At 38.5% G+C, this 18,668-nt stretch overlaps 1 long non-coding RNA gene across 1 annotated transcript in view; it reads right to left on the bottom strand.

The window, feature by feature from the left end:
* The window catches only part of LOC140705615 (uncharacterized), a 43,260-nt gene extending 31,038 nt beyond the window's left edge, over positions 1-12,222 (bottom strand). Inside the window, exons 1-2 of the long non-coding RNA XR_012085038.2 lie at positions 3,506-12,222; positions 2,651-3,011 (exon numbers count right to left, since the gene is read on the bottom strand). This is a non-coding gene — a long non-coding RNA (uncharacterized LOC140705615). The remainder of the gene's footprint in view (positions 1-2,650; positions 3,012-3,505) is intronic.
* Between the last annotated feature and the right edge of the window lie 6,446 nt (positions 12,223-18,668).

Below are 18,668 nucleotides of genomic sequence, written 5' to 3'. Positions count from 1 at the left end.
TCTGCAGTGGTTCTTGAAACTTCCCTTTCTAAAAGGTAAGCAAAAGAGCATAGTCTCAAACTGAATACTATGCTTACTTTGTATTTTGAGGTTATGTAAGGTGATCCATTAAGTACCAAAACATGGCTTTTTTCCTAGCATTGCATTCTAGGGTACTTCATTTTGTGCTAAGAAAGCAAACCTTGTGTTTATTCATAAATCTGATGGCTCAGGCATGCAGTTTTGAGCATACCTCATCACTAGAGGATAGGCTTAGCTTCCAGAATCCCTCAATAGATCTGGTCAATGACCATGCCAGCTGGAAAATCCTGAAAGTGATAGTCCAGAGAAAGAAAAAGGTCAATTACTGGTCTTGATTCACATCCTTTCTGATCCCAAAGGTTATATCAAATACAAGTCGAGGGACCAGGACACATATACCTATCAATACCCTTTCAGTCAGAAGGGTGGCAAAGATTTTATTCCTACTCCATTGGAGTGAATTTGTGCAAAATGATTAGTTATACAAGCTGTTGCTTCAGGAACATTGTAGGAAAAGACTCCCAAACCTCCTCAACCTACCCTCAGTTTTCCCCATGGGCATTAGTGCTTCCACACCTCCATTACCAGTTATGAAAAAATGATATTGACTGATACAAGGTTGTTGGCAGGAAGAAGAAGCTTGAGAATGTCTTTCCTCTCACTATAGCTGACTGGTGTTACAGCTTCCATGCTATCCTCAGTGGCACAGAATTAGCAACCCCGGCTTCTTTTGGATCACTTGCAGAGGGGGGCAGATTAGCTTGGGGGGAGGAGACTTTAGTATCCCTCCACATAAACTCCTCTTGACCAGTACTGTTGCTTTCGTCTCACCATTAGCAGCATGGAGGCAGCAAAGCCAGCTGCTCAGGGAGTGAATGTTAGTGGGGCAGGAGCATATTGGATATCAGTGGAACTTCACATGTTCTGGAAAAAAAATCCACAAGAATAAATCTGATTTAAGAGATATTTCATTTCTTATTGTAAATATAAACTGCAGTGCTAAAGTAAGCAGTGTTGAGAATATGGTGGTGATGGGGAAATCACTTTGATCAAACTCTCTAAACTTTTCTTTTTCTTGACAAGTTTCTCTCCTCCATTCTTTCCATCAGTACTGTGTGAATGTTTATACCATGTATTATTCAGCGTAAAGGCATGAGATCATACACTTTGATGGCTGTCATTTGGCCATTTTCATCAAATAGTGATTATCCTTGTCTGACATTGCTCCTACCCATTTAAACAGATTTTTCATATCGTTTATATTTATAATGAATCATGGCATCTTGGGAGTTCAGGAATTGCAAAAAAGGAAATTAAAGGAACATATGAGAGGGGCATACAAAAGACTGCAAAATGCTATTGGACCTAGGGGCAAGAATACAAAGTAACTGTCTTCTAAGCAGAAGTTTGTGGACTAGGACTGCCATTTTTTAGAAAGTGAACATTTTACTATACAGCTAACTCCTGTACTAGCCTTATCCGCTATTTATCAGATGGCTTTACTCATCTGACAAATAAATCACCCTGCCTTCTAATCCAAAGTAGATAATTACTTGCATGTAACCTGGATTCCATTTAGAACATGATTGATTACAGCCAAAATGGTATACCATGATTCATCAATTGATAATTAGATCCCTTCTCATCCAGCTCTTCAATCGTGTCATTATGATCAGTGGTGATAAAAGCAAGGCTTGCTGATTGCATAAGTTCAGATGAAACAATAACTACCAGGGTTCTAATGGGCTCACAATCAAGTACAATTGATTAAGGCATCTCCTTTTTTTCTTATATGTCCTTGCATTCTTTTCTATCTTATTCTTGTATGTCACGTTATACTTCTGATTTTGTTTGTTCCTAATCCCTTCTTCATTGCTATTTGAAGATCAGGCTAGAAGGTAGACTGATCCTGAATTGGTGATGGAAATTCTATACTCATGATTCTATTTGCATGGTACATTGTATCCTGTGTTGAGTTGACTCAAGACTCAACTACAGTATCATCTTCAGTGTCAGAAAATGGAAGGTGCCCTCAATTTGGAATCCTGCACATCTCACCTTTTTGTAGAGTTGCAGTTGTCTATTAAAAGTACATCTGTGTGGCTTGAAGAAATTATTCAAGGCAGAAGCTCCTGATTTAGCCGAAATGGCTCCCACCTTACTTGCACCTGTTTTGTTCTCATGGATCTTGCCAGGATTGTATAAGCATTGTGGCCATTTTATCCTTTATGTGTAGTGTAAAAAGCAGCAGTAGAAAGAAGAGGTGAATGGCTCTGAATATATCTTGGCATATGTGGAGGGTTCAGGAAAAGTTCACATATTGCACTCACAATAGGAAGCTACTAAAAACAGCCAGCCTACAGCAAACACTCCTCAAGCTCATGACATTAGGCATTGTCATGTGGAGAGACTCTGCATTCCACTAGGCAGGAACATGATTAGATGCATTACTGTTGTTATAGGCTTACTTCCAGCACAATCTCTGTGGGAAGCAGGTTTGCACCACTGCCAAAATGGATTGACTGGGTATGTTATGTGCTGCATTTCCAGTGTGTTCAAAGTGGTTTACAACTTCAAAAACTGAATGAAAACAAAATATTTAAGGAGGGGGGCTGGAACATTTACATACCATGAAGTAGATCCTTCCACAAGACCTTACCATCCACAATCTCTTTAAATTTATTTACATCCAGTATGTTGTGGCAGTACATGCAGATGAGATTGGAAATACAGTTGTTTTTTTCAACAGAAAAAAAATTCTTAAAAATCCTTAGGAATGGTCTTTTGAACAGCAAGTCTGCTGAGTCTGCTTCCATAGCCTGTGCGGATATGGTTTCACCAGTTCTGTTGAAAACATAGCCCCATGAATGTTCTTCTTTGAATTGTCACCACTTGAGCTCAAACCAGCAACCCATAGCAGATTAAGGTAAGGTGGAAAAGCTCTTGCTGACTTATTTATAAAACTGTCAGCCCCTAAAAATAGTGAAGACCTGTAAGAAAAAATAGGGATTGGTAAATATGTTTTGGTTTATAACCCTTCAAAATATGTCTATAAAACAAACATAAATAATGGATGTATAAATAAATAAAAGTTTAATAAATTTCAAGTGCAAGGTGCCAATTGTACAATTTTCTAACTGATTTTACACAACACTATTGTCTAACCAAAGCCGTTATAATTCTGTCACTTGTTAAATGTCATTTATGGTAATTTTATCCAGTTTAACATAGATCTTTAGTGAAAAAAAATTATAAAGCAAATCAAGATAAATATGTATTAACAAAACACAGTGGTCAGAATAATTATGTGATGAATTTTGCAATACTTTGTATGGAACTGAATAATTTAACCTCCCCATACAGACAATGTAAAATGCACGTCATCAAATACATATATCTTACTTGAATTTTTTTCTTACTTGAAATTCTCAGCTTACCTTCTTACTATGTAAGAAATGGCACCTAGCAGCCAGCCTTCATTTACCTTTTTCAGTGTACACAAGATTCCGTTAAAGTCCCCTCCAGCACAGGGCGGAGCTGCTAGGGCGGGGCTTCTTTGCCTGCCTGTCCGGTAGAGACGTCAGCAGGAAGAGTCAGAGGACTTCAGGCAGGCAGGGCTAAAGGCAAGCCTTCAAGAAGGCTGCCCGTGTTTGCTCTGTCCTCTTCCCCGCTTGCAAAGGGAAGAGGAGTAGTGCTGCCTCGGAGACCAGCAGTTTCACTTTCTCCACATGACTGGAGCAGCTCTGGAGGATTCCTGCTGGGATTTGGGCTGTGCATTGGCACAGCTCCAAGGTTTTTTGGGATCTTAGGTTTAGCTTTGCCTTGGCGGCATTGCCAGGGCTCTCTAAAAATAATAATAATAAAATAATAAAAAATAAAAATAATGTTAAAATAATAATTTTCATTCAAGGCATTGGCACAGATAGTTGGAGGGGCTGATGGGCCTGGGGGGAAGAGTAACAAGGGGGTAAGTTGGGGTAAGAGAGTCTCTGACCTAGTTTAACCGAGACATATCTCCTCTCATTATTCCAGGCTGGGTGCGCAATGGTGGATCTACATTTATGCACTGCTTTTGAATATACTCTTTTTTTTTAAAATATCCTTCCACCCTCCCCAAGCATGTTTGCATGGCCAATATATCTGAAAGCACCCTGGTTTCAGAAGTCTGGGGAAATGAAGATTGGATGCAGGCATTTCATCTTGCAGTCTTCTCTTCTCTTTTTGTAAACAATGATGTAACCAAGCTTTAAACTATCCTGCTTCCCCAAAAATAAGACCTAACCTGAAAATAAGCCCTAGTATGATTTTTCAGGATGCTCGTAATATAAGCCCTACCACAAAAATAAGCCTTAGTTAAGTGAAAGCCACCATTGTGCAGCAACCCGAAGAAGATGACATGACTGTACAGTATTTGAATAAATGTATATTGTTGTACATGAAAAAAAAATAAAACATCCTCTGAAAATAAGCCCTAATGTGCTTTTTGGAACATAAATTAATATAAGACAATGTCTTAATTTTGGGGAAACACGATAGACATGGGACTTCCATTTGTTTTGAACTTCAGCTCCCAGAATTCACCAGGAATCCCCCCAGGCAGAATCCTTGGAGCTCCAACTCAAAGAACAGTTTAAAAGGGGGTGTTATATTGGTCTTTGAAGAATAAATGTTCATAGGAGCCTCAAGGGATCGGTAGTTCTTTGACAGGGTCCTTTTATAGAGCCCAATAGGCAGTAAGGTTATTTATTTATTTATTTATTTATTTATTTATTTATTTATTTATTTATTTATTTATTTATCCATTTGACTTATATGCCGCACGCGCTCTGCAAGAGTCTCCGGGCGGCTTCCAACATCATTTTAAAACAATTCAATTAAAACAGACACACTAAAACCCAATACAGATAAAACAAAAACAATCTTTAAAAAAATCCAGATCCAGAACTATCAATTAAAATTAAAACCTTCAGTTAAAAAACGTCCGGAACAGGAAGGTTTTAACCTCGCGCTGAAATGTCAGGAACATCGGCGCCAGTCGGATGTCATTTGCAGGGGCAGCTGCCAAAAAGGCCCTCCACCTACAGGCCATCCCTCTCACCTCACTGTCCCATGCTCCCTTGGACTCCCTTTAACCATTGCACCAATTCCAGGCATTACTGGGAGCAAGTTCCTTCTCAGAAGGCCAGCATAATGGCATCCGAGTCCCACATGAAAGTGAGAAGAGTTCAGTGTTAAAGTCTAGGTTTTGGACTGTATGTCCTTGGGTTCTGCCCAGGGAAAATTCCTGGTGTTGCAGTCTAAAAGAAACAAAGGTCCCATGCCTAGTTTAAACTGCATTGACAGGCATGTCTAGACATTTTGAGAGCCATTTTTCAAGTTCTATGCCGCATTCTTATCAGTTCCTAAGGTTCTATAAAAAGAAACAAAGACGAGGAGCAGAGAGAAAGAGAAGAACTATGTAGTAATGCTGTCAGTTTATATTTTTTTTCTTCCTAAATTAAGTAATGAATATGAAATATTTTGCAACCATTTGAAGGAGAGGAAATAATTACTTTTAAAATGTAATGTTCCAAGCTCTGGATGAACTTTGGAATGCTCGGATAATTATAGGAGGAAAGAACAGCCCTATTCATCCCTCCTTTAATCCAGAGACTAGAGGTGTGCAAATACTTTCTACTTTGATTTGGTAATGCATCACAACCAATTCACTTTGAATCATTTTGTAGCTGTAGCTGAATATTTTGTCCAAATAGCAGTAAAGCACAAAAATAGGGAAACTAAAGGTTTCGGACCTGGCATGGAAGATGAAACTCAGTGCCATCAATTATATTTGCTCTCCAGTGTGCAGGCAAATCTCTCATAGGTTTTCCTCTTTCCCTGCCCCTCCAAAAGCCGCACAATTTAGATAGCTGAAGTCTTATTCTTAATGCAGCCTATTGCACTGAAACCCTGCACAGTAGCAGAAACTTCACATACACAGGCAATCAGTTGATTGGAGTAAAGCCTACAACTAAAAGCTAAGAAAAAAATTATCCAGGGGTAATCCCAGGGGTTCTGTGATTGGGATTTCCAGAAGAATGTGGGCTTTCCATTGTCACTTGAGCTGTCAATCTCTTTCTGCTTTGGGCTTCTTGTTTCTTGTTGCAGTATTACTTTTGTTTCCCCGGTGAGTGTGGTTTTTTTTTTTTTTTTAAAAGCTCCAAAGCAATGAAACAATGTTGGGCACTTCAGAGAGTTCCAGTTCAATCTGAACACCACTTAGGTTTTTACATTGCTTTGGAGTGATTCAGAAATGCACAAATACTCCCACTCCACTTTGAAATCGGAATAATTCCCAAATTCGAAATACATACCTATATAATTAAAGATAAGCTAGCCCTGTCTTTTCCCTCTTGACTTTGCTCACAAGAGCACTAATGTGTTTGAAGAGAAGACATGAGAGCCAGATATTCCAGAAATTTTCCTTACATGTAGAAAGTACACATTAACAGCAACTTCTTTTAATATTTATGGCTGCTTTCATCAGCAAAGCGGTGAGAAAGATGGAGGGACCCGTTTCTTCTCTGTATCCATGTTGATGAATTTCAGATTCTAATACAGGCTATTGTCTGACTTATTGTCCTTTCCTAGTAGCAAGTCTTGTGAGCTGATACGAGGGGGTGCTGATAAGTATTGAGCCTTTCCCAGAAAAAAAATTGAGCTAGGAAGCTATAACTTGCAAGGTGTATTGGCCAATTTGTCTGTATTCAATGGTTCAAAAATAAACTACCTATGATTTTAACTTATCTTTCATGTTCAGGTCCAAAGTGAACATGGCAGCACCTCCAGAAAAGTTCAATGTAGAAGAGCATAGGACCATAATCAAGTTCTTGTTTCTCCAAGGGAAAGGTGCAAAGCAATCCATGATGAAATGTCACAAACTATGGGTGACAATAGACCTTCATATGCAACAGTTAAACGTTGGGTTGTCAATTTTAAAACTGGCCATTTCGGTGTTGAAAGTGAGAAACCCAGTGGAAGGCCTGTTTCTGTCTCTGTGCCTGCAAATGAGAAAGCCATCCATGACATGATCATGGGGGACCGCCGAATATCAGCCAAAAGTATTGCTATATATCTGAGAATATCACATGAGAGAGTTGGTGTCATTATCCACAATGACTTAGAAATGAGAAAGCTGGCAGCAAAGTGGATCTCCAAACTTTTGACAACTGAACCAAAGAGGAAACATGTGGAGTCATTGGTGGCTGTTTTGGAACATTTTGCAAGAAATGAGTCAGATTTCCTGGGCAAACTGGTAACTGGTGATGAGACATGGATCTGCTATTATGATCCTGAGGCAAAGGAACAGTCTAAAGAATGGAGGCACAGTGATTCCCCAAGTAAAAGAAGTTCCGAGTGCAAAGGTCAGTGCAGAAGCAAATGGCAACAGTTTTGGGGGATAAGAATGGAGTTCTGCTTGTGGACTACCTCCAACAGGGTTCAAACATCAATGCAAACTATTACTGTGCTTTATTGATTTATATCCACAATTCGTTGGCATCTGCTTCATTTAAAATCAACTTTTCACTGGTCTAAATCAAATATCTTTTGATCTGAAATTGCAGCTGTCATGTTTAACATGCCACATTTCAGATCCAGGAGTAGACTGGCAAACCCCAGTGTCTGAAAGTCATTATTTAATAATAAATAATAAGGCCTACTTTGTTAAATGGAGGGAGTAATTGACACTGGAGTAATTGACACTGTGTAGTGCAAACCACAATGGGGACGTGGCGGCGCTGCGGGCTAAACCGCAGAAACCTGTGTGCTTCAGGGTCAGAAGACCAGCAGTCATAAGATTGAATCCACACAATGGAGTGAGCTCCTGTCACTTTGTCCCAGCTCCTCGCCAACCTAGCAGTTCGAAAGCATGCAAATGCGAGTAGATAAATAGGTACCACCTCAGTGGGAAGGTAAAATGGTGTTCCCTAGTCATGCTGGCCACGTGACAACGGAAACTGTCTTCGGAAAAGCGCTGGCTCTACGGCTTGAAAAGCGGGATGAGCACTGCCCCCTAGAGTCGGACACGACTGGACTAAAAATGTCAAGGGGAATCTTAACCTAGTGCAAACCACATTTAAATGATTCCTTACGCAATTCCTTGGGATTTACACTCCTGGTTACCCAGGACTGAAAAATCTTGCCAGTAATAAAGGACTACCATCCCGTAAAGTGTTGATTCAGTATTTATTTATTTATTTATTTATTTATTTGTTTATTTATTTATTTATTAATTAAATGTATACCCCGCCCCTCTAGACCATGTCTATTTCTTTTGCTCTTCTTGACCATCTTGTGTGCATAGGTGCTTTGAAGTATCAAAATGCAAATCAGAGGTGAAATTTAAAAATAAAAACATCTGAAAAAGAGAGATGCTGATAGGAACATTCATGCCAGAATCATTGTGAATTTTGTGAAATTTCTGCACAGAAATATAAAGAGGAAAAGTTGACATAGTTTCAGTAGAGCAGATTGTGTGCCTGAACCAATTCTACTTGCAATCAAGGAGAGTTTTACACAATTTTTTAAAAGGAGAATTCTGTTGGAGAGACCTACACAACAACTGGGAGAAGTGTAGGAATATTTTTATTGTATGACACCGTGTCACTAGTAGATGCTTTGGGGGAGGTGACACATATTTGTGAAAAATGTCTTGATAAAAATATTTATGTTCAAAAATAGGTGCCAGAAATAATTGATTATATTCTTTCTTTATTTGTATCAAATAATTCCACAGTTAAAAAATATTGGACACACATGAGATATAGGAAAAATCAAAAAGGAATTAAAATGTCAAGACAATCAGACGATTTTTGACAGAAGTGTTTAAAGCTTGAGATGTTTGCAAAACCTTTTCCTTGACTTCAGCTGTCATCCAGGGAATCAGTGTCCATGAAGTGGGTGGATTTAGTGCTCTTTCACTGCAACTCTTCTGGCCGTGAAGGAGTTGCTAGCTATATACCATTGCCTGGAGGTTGCTTGATTGTAACTACAATTCTTTCCCACTTATTGGGGAGGTTCCTTTTATGATTATATTATTCCTCTGTACACTTGTTCCTCTGTACCTGGTTCCTCTTGGTCAAGGCTTTCCAATCTTGGGTAAACAGGTCTTTTTAGACTATGACTCCCAGAAGCCTTCACCACTAACTGTGCTAGCCAAGATTTCTGGGAGTTGCAGTCTAAGAACACCTGGCTTACTTAAGGTTGGGAACCACTGCTCCAGGTGGCTCTAAGCATTTGTCTGGCCAAATGTTAAACATGTTTTAGTTTATTCTGGTCCCTGATTTCATAAATGGCTAGCAGACATCAGCATTGATCCTGGATTCAGTATAAATTATGTGGTTCTTCATTCTATAATAAGATAGATGAATTCCTGAAGGGAAGTTTTGTCCTCATCCTTTGTGAATTACACAAGGAATTCACAAACTTTGATGGTTACAGGAATAATCCACATGCATAGGAAGTTGCCTTTTTAGATATTCCTCTAAAAACAACAACAACAACAACAACAACAACAACAACAACAACAACAACAACAACAACAACAACAACAACAACAACAACAACAACAACAACAACAACAACAACAACAACCCATGGATGGAAAAGTTCAGGGAGAGTTGTAACCCAATTTTCCACCCTTGTGTGAGAAAGCTGACAGAGTTAGAAAGATCTGACTGGAAAACAGCTGCTTCTAGAGAGAGCAGAAAATGAGTTTTGCTTTGTTTTGAGGTTTGATTTGAGGGTACCCTGGAGGCCTAAAAAGAAAAAGCTCACTTTGCCCACTCCTGCCATAAAATGATTCTAGATTGTAGCAAAGGATTTAAGTAAGGGTATTTTACCCAGTTCCACATGGCTATGAAATTGTGCAGTCAACAAAGCAGACATTACAATGTTTGTAAAAGTACCTAACCTGGGAATTGATGACTAGGAAAACATCCTTGGATGCCTCTTCAGTTCTTCTCCTGGTACAGCTGGTATCATTTTGGTTTCTCTTTCCCTCACGTCAGCCTAAATTCTATTTATAACTCTCTAAGTAAGTCCTCTGTCAATCTCCATTAGTGACGCAGGAAAGTGAACAACTTTCTTACTCTAATTAAGGTATTCTATTCTGTTTGTGTGTCAAGGGTGGCAATTTAAATAAATTTATCAGGAGCATGCAGTTCTTCCTGAAGTTTTCAGAAAGAAGAAGCTGACACTTGCACTTAACAAGCCATTAGACTCAATATGCCTATGCCACATTTCCAACCTTATCAATGCCACTTAATGTATTCAATGCAGTAGATAAGAGTTTGAGTATATTGGCCTCTTATCTGCTGAGAGCCAAAGGAAATCTTTAAACAGCAAACCTGTCAGCTTCACAACTGGACACTGTGTTTGATCGGACTGGGAACCACCAAAGTCCAATTGTACATTAAATAGATCTTTGCCTTCATTTAGGTCTCTGATTTTTTTTTATCTCCCTGCACTATAGTGAGCATGAAAGCCTGCCATATTTATTCTTCTATAGTAAAAATGCTTACATTCTTCCTTTCTTCCCTCCCTCCCTCCCTCCTTCCTTTGTCTGCAAATCAGACAAAGCAAGAGTCCATGTGAAGTATCCAGTGAGACTGGATGCAAATAGATCTGTGGTAATTTTATATTTTCACCAGGTTTCTTAATGATATTGGCCTAAATTCAATTGCAAAGTAGACCTGCTGAAATAGTTTCTAGACAGTATGTTAACATTTATGTAAATCTCTTGAATACAAAATGGTTACTGAAGTCTGGATTAGCAATGGGATTTAGGCTACTAAGTGCTCCTTGAATGATATGAGAAATAACAACAGCAGCAAAACCCAACTCTGCATACAAACCACAAGTCAATTACATTGGTGCATTGTCATCACATAATATGGATGAAAAAAAAACAAGCCAGGAAAGTATCTGTTTCACTTCCTCTCACTATGTTTTTCCCCCACTTATGCACATTTTTTTTGGGGGGGGGGAAGGAGGCATATTTTGAAAAGGAACTAAATGAAGCGCTCAGCCATCTCCACTCTGCAAATTCAATGGATATAATGATTCCCATGACAAAACAGATTGGGGAGAACTTCCCTGCCTGCTCATGTGGCTAGTCAAAGAAGAATCAGATAAAAAGAAAGAGCTGGTGATGCTGTTTATGTGTGAATGTACATGGATTCAAACCCAGACTGTTACAAGAGGACTAAAGCCCTATGCCTGGAGGAAATATAGAAACATAAGAACCACTCAAAAATATAATTTTAACTCCTTTGATAAGTTGTACTTAAACATATTTATTCCTTTAAAATATTTAAAGGCTGGAACCCTGTTGCTCAGTGTAGTAAGCCACAAATAGAGTAGGCCCACTGAATCTTAAGATGTTCTATTAATGTAGCTAGCCATGATATCTCAGAAGGCAGTTCAAAAGGTACATCACATATAGGACTATCCAGATCGTGGGGATCACTTGCTTAAGAGAAAACAAACAGACAAACAAAAACACAGAATAAGATGTAACATAAAATTCTTAACAGAAAAGGCTGTGCATTCTTGATCTGCAGGGTTTCTTTAATGTGTAAATGCATCTGTAAGCAACTGAACGTGAGGGCAACATTCATAGTGTTTATTTTCTTAAGCACAATGGATATCTCTTTCTCAGAACTGTTATTGTATCACACAGGTTCCCAGCAAACAGCAGAGAGCAGCACAGAGCTTCAAGCATGGGAAGCAAACAGCACTCAGAAAGATACCAGTGGGACCACTAGAAGCAGAAACAGCAGCAGAGAACTCAAGCATAGCCACTATTTTGTCTACAGTCACTGTAGGAAACAGGCTACCTATTACTGGAAAGTGGTACTTAATGCTGAGAGGTGTTTTGCTGTTCAGGTCTACTTTATAACCTATTATCTATCATATGTGGACTTAGCAGCCCCAGTTGTGCATATATCCCTAACCTTGATTTAAAAAAAACCCACATGCAAATGATAAGAAGTAATTTGTCTCTTTTCCTTATTTTCCCCTATAATCCCATTCTGTATTTATTTATTGAGCGTCTATACTACCCAATAATAATAATAATAATAATAATAATAATAATAATAATAATAATAATAATAATAATAATAACAACAACAACAACAACAACAACAACAATAATAATAATAATAATAATAATAATAATAATAATAATAATAATAATAATAATAATAATAATAATAATAATAATAATAATAATAATAATAATAATAATAAAGGAAATATAATTAATTAAAAGACATAAAAACAAAACTGTCAAATATATGATCTGTCAAAAATTGATTTCTTCAAGCTACTGAACAAATCATACATTTGTTCATTGATTTGTTCAAGCTACTGACAACTGCATCATAAAATGCATGCAGTCTATAGAATAGACATGTTTGGGTTGACAAATTACTCCAGGAAATTTGGATCAGATCATTTCATGCAGGAATTTGCAAGGATCAAATTCCATTATGAATGGACCTCATCCGTACATCCTAGACTACTGCACAGATTGGAGCATAGACGTGCAGATCAGTACAGCATTGGTGTATCCTATTTTATACTCTCTAAACTTTTCAAAAGAAAAGTTTAAATGGCCCTTCCCATTTTACTTTATTAAAAGTAACATGGGAAGGGTCACGTAAACCATTTCACTGGCTAAAATGGTGGATCTCACATTCTTAGATTACCAAGGACAAGTTTTAGTAAAATTTCTAAATTAAACTGGATAAATTAGGCATCTCATGTTTTTGACCTCTAATCTTAACTTTGTTGAATGGTAGTTAAGAACCTAGACAGCTTCTTAAAAAGTAGAGACATCACCCTGCCGACAAAGCTCCACATCGTCAAAGCTATGGTTTTTCCAGTAGCAATGTATGGAAGTGAGAGCTGGACTATAAAGAGGGCTGACCGCTGAAGAATTGATGCTTTTGAATTATGGTGCTGGGGAGGCTCTTGAGAGTCCCCTGGACTGCAAGGAGAACAAACCTATCAATTCTAAAGGAAAGCAACCCTGAGTGCTCACTGAAAGGACAGAGCCTGAAGCTAAGGCTTCAACACTTTGGCTGTCTCATGAGAAGAGAAATCTCCCTGGAAAAGACCCTGATGCTGTGAAAGTGTGAGGGCAAGAGGAGAAGGGGACGACAGAGGATGAGATGGTTGGACATTGTTATCGAAGTTACCAACATGAATTTGACCAAACTCTGGGAGGCAGTAGAAGACAGGGAGGGCCTGGTGTGCTCTGTTCCATAGGGATACAAAGAGTCAGACATAACTTAATGACTAAACAAAAACAACAGTGCCTTTTTCATACACACAGGCCTGTATATAACATGGACATTGTACTTGTGAAATCAGCTTCTGCCAATGGAAGCAAGAGGGGGCAATTCCCTTTCCCTCCTGCCATTTCCCTGGTAAATACTCCAGAGTATGTTTTCAGTGCTGGACAGGGTTTCAGAGGAAAGGGTTCCCAAATCCTAATGTTACTGAGAGTGTCACATTGGGTTTAAGCCACGATTTCCAGAATTTTTTCCTTTCCTATGGTTTGCTAAGTGCCTCAGGCCTTGGTGAACTCATTCCTTGTCATTAAAATAATGAAACAAAGTGGTTGCTTAAATGCTGTGAAGAAGTTAGCTTTCTGCTTGTTGAATTCATACTGTTGTTAATTGGTGTCTGTGAGGAATTATTTTGCAAGTCTGATTTGTGGCACCTCCTCCTCCTCCTCTGTCACCTATGGCCTTCTTCCCAAGGACCTAAAATAAGCATTAAATTTAAGTATGCAGATTCCTGGCAATTGTCTCAGGCTTATTCTCATGATAACTGCTAACTCTTGAGGTCATGTGCGGCTTAATTGAAAATCTTCCTGATGCTGAAGTCAACTTTATGATTACACTTCTGTCACTGCTGTTATCAAGGGACTCAAGTTTTAATAGAGGTTTCTCGTTAGGCTTTCTGCTCTTCACCTCAGTTTTTTACATTGCCCAGTTGCTGTGAGATTTTTTATGCTATCTTTTAAAACATGAAATAGGGATTTTCATTATAGAACACACTATACAGAGAAATCCAAACTATTTCCCCTCCCTCCAAATATTCTTTACAAATTAATAGCTGCAGTAATTCTTGTGGGGTGACTGGTAGTGGACATTTGACAGATGGAAGAGGAAATATTACATCCTTACTTTTTCTTTTCTGCCCTTTTATTCCATGTTCCTGTGTGGTGTTTTTTCCAACAGGTACCCCTGTGATTATCTTCACAGAGATACATGATACATCTTCAAGAAGCTTACTGTCAATTCTTTCTTTACAAAACCAAATCCACTGAATGGCAGTGCTTTTTTAGACTAGTATGTTATATTCCTTAGTCCAATCAGGTTGCAAATACCTCAGATAATATCCAGAGTATTTGAGAGCTGAAGATATATCTTTCATTTCCAGTGCAGAAGTGTATAAAAAGGAAAGTGAAATTATCATGGAGCAGTTTCTCTATAAGGAAAAATTCAAAACTTGAAATATTTTCATTTTTTAAAAAAAAGTTGTTTTAAAAAGGCCTAGCAGAAGTGGATAAATGATGTCCTAGGGAGGATTGTGCCTGAGGAGGAATGCCCGCTCGCTTCAAATTTGATTGAGCATTTTTACTAGCTTAACAAGATACTCTTAATGTATTCGCGAAGGCTTTCGCGGCCGGGATCTAATGGTTGTTGTCAGCTTTTGCCCAGCAATCATTACGTTAGACTGCACAGGGAAGCCATTGAAATCCACAAACACCAGCAAAGCTTTGACAAAAAAGAGGAAAGCTTGAAACTCAATAAAACATGGCTCCCAGCTCTGAAAAATACAGCGTGCAAAAGGTCAACGAACTCTACCCAGCCAAAAGGACCAGGGATCACTACACACAAAAGACCAGCTAAGGACACCCATCAATCACAGTGACAGATACTCTCTCCTCCTTATCACAACAATACACCCACAACAAGACACACTAATCACCCATCTCCTGAAAAGAACAAAAGCTGATCTCACAGCCATAAATACTGCACTCCCAAACAAACTGCACCAGAGCACAGAGTGCTGTCCTCTGAAGATGCCGGCCAGAGAGACTGGTGAAACATTAGGAAGAACAACCTTCAGAACACAGCCAAAGAGCCCGAAAAACCCACAACAACCACAAGATTTACATTTTGGTTCAATTTAAACTCCAACTCTGCTATAAACCTCTTAGGAAAATGCTTTCTCTTAAAAAACACAACATTTTCACCTATATTACATTAATGTGGGACAGCAAATGAGGCCTAAGAAAACAAGGGCAAATTTATGGCTGAAATCAGCACCTGGTTTCCTTTGGCCTTTGGAGCCCTTTGGAGGCTCCAAATTTTATTAAAAAATAAAAGAGAATGTGGCCTGCTTCTGAGTGGATGCATCTAGCTTGCTTTTTAAATTAAATGTTTGAAAAGTAGCATCAGTCTAGGGTTCTGTGAAACCTTAAAATAGCAACCAGTTATCACTTCATAGAGCATTGTAGCTACCTGCCAAGAGTGTCACATAAGCCTGCCAGAGTCTTCTAGCAGAAGGTGTTGGAGCCACGAGAGATAACTTTAGCCAGGGATTTTGGTCTTGCCAGTGTCTGTCATGTTTCATAAAGAATTGAGATGGGTCCTTCTTGGTGACTGCTTCTTCTCATGGAGTGAACCAGCAAAGGATGCCCCCCACTCCTTCACTTTACATTGTCCTTCAACTACAGTACCTTTGTATTCCACAGTTTTTGGCTGTTTGTTACAGGCAGGCATTTTCACATTTAATCAATGTGCTTTTAACATTTTTTTAAAATCAGTTATATTCTAGTGGTATAAGATGTTTAATTGTGCCTTGCTATTGTAACATAATTGGTGTTTTTACTTCTAACTTGTTTATATAATGTTATGAATCTCTTTAGTCCAGGTTTTGGAGAAAAGCAGAGTATGAATTAATGAAAAACCCAGACTACATTTGGTGTTAATGCTATTACAAAAGATTAAATAAGAGAATGACTACTGAAATATCAAGATCTGTCGTTAACTACTCATATTTAAAAGGTCTCATTAGGCTTACCTCCTTTTTGAAGCTTTATTAAAAATATTATTTCAGGCTTGTTTTTAATGCATTATTACTAACACAGAAGTCTTCAGAAAGATGTAGTACAGATCTATTTTAATTAATAAAATAAGATAATTGTATTAAAATTGAAACTGCAATACCTCACTGAACATCAGAGGTAATAATAATGTAATAATGATCATAAAATGTAGAAGGAATAAAGGACAGTGCTATGGATACTGAAGTATTTGCTTGCAAATAGCATGCATATCTCATTTCTTAATGCATCACAATTATGTGTTTAAAGATTTTATCAACCAAAACAGTACCCGATATAAAATATTTATGGATGGCTACAACCCTCAAGTAACTTATTTGCTCTGACCATGATTGTTGGTACTAGGGACATCACAGTTTGGCACTGACATGTCATGTTATGATGTGTCACATCTGACATTAGTCGTGACACTTTTTTCATGCACATACTAGATTCAATAAAGGCTTGTATGACTTAGGAAAGCATCACTTGCTGCATTATTAAGACAGAAACATATTAATATATATATTTAAAATGTTTGAAGGCTAGAACTCTCAGAATTCTGCCTGTGGAATTCTCAGAAAACTCTGAGATTTTGAGTCAGAAAGAAACATAGAAAGATCCTAGTAGAAGTTTCAGCATTGCATCCCCTTAGGAGGGAGATCCTCATGTCAACTAGCCCCTCTGCTCCAGAGGAGTACTTGCTTCCAAGTGGGCAGTCAACTTCAGCCTCTCCTATGTTTTCAGCTTGCAGTAATCTCTTAGGATGGAAGGAGACCCCAGTTTTGGAAGGATGGGAGGAGATGCTGGTTTTGGAACTGGGTTCCCTGCCTCTGCTAGAATAGATGCTGCCACCTTCTCCTCAGAAAGCCCAGTATCTTCCGAGATGCTCTGTTCCTCAGTGTCTCAGGAAAGAGCTGAATGCAGTGGGGAATTGGTGCTGCTCCTTGGCCCCATGCTAGCCTGGCAGGTCCAGTACATGCGTCTGTGAAGGTGTTGCAAAGACAAATGGCTCCTGGGCATCATGAACCCATCAAACTGCATGGAAAGTCTTGCAATGCAGCCAGTCTTACAAGGCGTTGTGTACGCTGCCATGTGGCTGACTAGAGATTGCAAGAAAGTGATCAGCCCTTTTTGTGGGGAGGGGAAAGCTCAGCAGAACTAACCCTCCAGGTAATGATTGTGAAATTAAAGAGAAGATGGTAGAGCCCCAGATATATGGACGAAATGAGATCCAGGTGATGGGGATGATCCTGAAGGAATGGACTTCTCTTAGGAAGACACAATCTGACTTGTTTTACCGATTTGCCACACGGCACTTCAGCATAAGCACCTGAAACTACAGCCCCTTTAGGAGTCCTAAGCAGCTGTTTGGATACATTATATAAATTCGGTATGCAGGTTCTCCTCATTTTTTGTTCTTCAGTCAGTGCTTTTCTTCTGGAGAAAAAGACGCTGTAACATTTGGATTATGTTTCCTTGGGAGTAGATGGTGATGAAATTGTAATGAAGAGGCCTTGGCCTTGGTCTGTGAGGACTAACTAAAATGTGACCTTATAGCAAGGTTGTAGACCAAGCAGTACAACAATAAAAATATCTTACTTAAAACCAGGAAAAGATGCTGGAACTCTGCTTTTGCAAGTAATTAACAGAAAAAAGCTTCCCGAACTAAGGTCCAGTGAGCTCCACCAGAGGGGGAAAAAAAGCTCTGCTCTCAACTGTTTAAATGTTGCAATTATTAACCTGTGACCATCTCTTTCACCCACATATGCCAGCAGGACATTCTTGTTCATGCAGACACCTTCCACTCCAACACCCTCCTCTCTGTGGCTCAGTGTCAGTTCTATTTGATACCAGCCCTCTCCTCTATAGATTGTGTGAAGGTCTGCTACAGGCAGAACAATCGGCATAGTTCAAGGGAACATTACTACTCTTGCATTGGAATTAAGAGCAATCCTTAAACTGACAGAGTCATAAAAATTCATCTTCTTAAACAAGAAAGAGAAACCCGTTTCATAATTATGTGGTGAGACTTTGGGAAGTATCTGTCAAAGAATTTCTGCAGGGCATTAAAACTTAACTTTGAATTAGCAAATTTCTGGACTAAAATTACTGATTTTTTTAAAAAATATTATACAACCAAAATGATAAACCATTAATTGTACTTTTCATTATACATGAAATAAGCCATTACATACAAGAGAGGTTAATTAATTGGTTTCTAAGGGAAGCCTTCAAAAAACAGCTCAACTCTTCAGATAACCATTTTTTGCATAAGGCTATTTCACTGCGTTACTGACTTTCCACAGGCAAATATATATCTACAAGAATAATGAAAATGTACATTTCATTCAAATTTTAAATATTTATACCTAAATCCTGCCTTTAAGTAGTATGTTAAATATTTTCTGAAAGTATAGTTTTCCTTTACTTCTATTGCCATTCTTGGGTAGGGGATCCAGAAAACTGTTTGACT

This window comes from Pogona vitticeps, chromosome 3 (genome assembly GCF_051106095.1).
Source record: "Pogona vitticeps strain Pit_001003342236 chromosome 3, PviZW2.1, whole genome shotgun sequence".
NCBI classification, from domain to species: Eukaryota; Metazoa; Chordata; class Lepidosauria; order Squamata; family Agamidae; genus Pogona; species Pogona vitticeps.
The sequence above is the reverse complement of the archived record's forward strand: the minus strand, read 5'-3'. Positions and strand labels throughout refer to the sequence as shown.